Source organism: Adiantum capillus-veneris, chromosome 5, assembly GCF_014529385.1.
Source record: "Adiantum capillus-veneris isolate H3 chromosome 5, ASM1452938v2, whole genome shotgun sequence".
NCBI classification, from domain to species: domain Eukaryota; kingdom Viridiplantae; phylum Streptophyta; class Polypodiopsida; order Polypodiales; family Pteridaceae; genus Adiantum; species Adiantum capillus-veneris.
The window spans coordinates 87047821-87049835 of NC_140935.1; the positions used below are offsets into that span (position 1 = coordinate 87047821).

Genomic DNA, 2015 nt, shown 5'->3' on the forward strand with positions numbered 1-2015 from the left:
ACCAAAACATAGTAGGTGCATTGTAACGGCTTACAATGCGTACCTCCAAGCTCTTAAAATTTGTGGTGGTCTCAGTGGGGCAAGGCAGTGTTGAATCCCCCTTGAAAACCCCAATGCCTATATAGGCCGGGAAAGTACCGATTTCAAATTCAAATTTTGAGATTCAAAATTTTCCACTACTCCTTGTTGCTACTCATATAAAGACGTGGGCATAGCTGCCCGGTCTCATCATTTCTTGCTTGTCAATTTTGATTATCTAGAGACTATATTTTGCATAGTTTGCATACCAATGGAGTTTGGCAAGGGAAGCAAGGGTAGACGTGGCAAGGTTGCAAGGAAGGACATATCCAAGACTGTGAAGATGGGGCTTCAATTCCCAGTGGACAGGATTGCGTGCTACATCTGAAGAAGGGTCACTATGCAAAGCGGGTGGGAACCAGAGCCCCTGTCTATCTGGCTGCTGTGTTAGAATACCTTGATGTTGAGGTGAGTTTCTAGTTCTTGTCTCATCAAATTTTGGTCTCACTTCAACCTCCGGCTCCTTCTTGCAATTTCTGTGTTGTGTCTACGCTTTGCTTTGGGCTATGATTGTACATACCCATTTCTTCAATTCTCCTTTAAGCCTTTACTTCGGTTGTATGTTTTAAAGCTCTGATTGTAGTCAACCATTTCTGAGTTCTATGTTTTGAGCTCTGATTGCATATACCTATTACTCCAATTCTGCTTTTAGGCTTTTATTATGCACACTCTGTCATTTAGATCATATTACATTAATATATAATTGTTGCATTGTTTTCTTGTACACAGGTCCTTGAGCTTGCAAGAAATACAGCTCGTGACAACAAGAAGAACAGAATCATCCCCCGCCATATTCAGCTTGCCATTAGGAATGACAAAGAGATGGGCAAGCATCTTTCTGGTGTAACCATTGCTTACGGAGGCGTGCTTCCTAACATTCACTAGGTCATTCTACCCAAGAAAAGTTCCGAGAAGGCTGACAATACTGCTAAGACTCCAAAATCTCCCAAGAAGGCTTCTTCGTAAGCCCGTTTCTTCAACCATAATGGTGTTTTTGAACACCACCCATTCACACCGATTCTTCAATTCATTAGAGGTTAGGGATAAAAGTTAATACTAGAGATAGAGCTCTTGGTGTTGATCTCGTAATCCAAATTTAACTTAAACTTTCACATTGAAAAATTTATTTTTAGAAATTACTCGGGTGTTTAGTAAAAGGAAATTATTGGGAGAGACCTTAGGTAGCTACCAATATATTGAGAAATTATATAACCAATCATTCTAGAGTCAAGATTTATAGTTTGCTTTGGTAAAGCAATCAAAAGAGATTTTTGTTAAGCCTACCTTGCGAGACAAATTACACTTGATGTAGCTTTGACACGTTGCCTTGTATGAAACTTTCTTGATGGAATTTTACAAGATAAAAAACATTAAACATGTTGTGCTGTTGGGAATGGTTTGTCAATGACCATTCCCCATAACCATTGTGTTGCACGGTGATTAGTAAGGAACTATGAGCCATGGAAGGAGAAGAGATTATGTGTAGGGTGTGCTTTGGTTGTTGCATGGTAACATTACAAAGGTTGAGATGGTAGCACTAAAGGGATTTCTAGCTATGGAGTTGGAGCATATTTTTAGAGAATGGAGTATCATTTGGGCATTGAATTGGTAGCACTAGAGGCCTTTTTAGTTATGGAGTTTGTGCACATTTATTGGAGAATGGGGCATCCGCTTTGAGTATTGAGTTGTTACTCTTGATGAATTGTTGGCAGCCCTAATCATCCAACCATGTTCGTGTCTATTGACCCCTTGATCTTCATATGAAGACTCTTGGACATAGTATTAATTTTGGACCATGATCGATTAATGCAACATATGGCTCCTCAAGGCACTTCTATAGACAAGACCACACACCTTTTAAGATTGAGAAAACCCTAAAATTGTGAAGAAATTACCTTGAGCACAATTTACATGATGTTTTTTTGCTTATCTTGGCT

General features: G+C 39.4%; 1 pseudogene; it reads left to right on the forward strand.

Annotated features, from left to right (window-relative positions):
* Positions 1-289: 289 nt before the first annotated feature.
* Positions 290-1044, forward strand: LOC147457675 (putative histone H2A.4; annotated as a pseudogene).
* Positions 1045-2015: the final 971 nt, after the last annotated feature.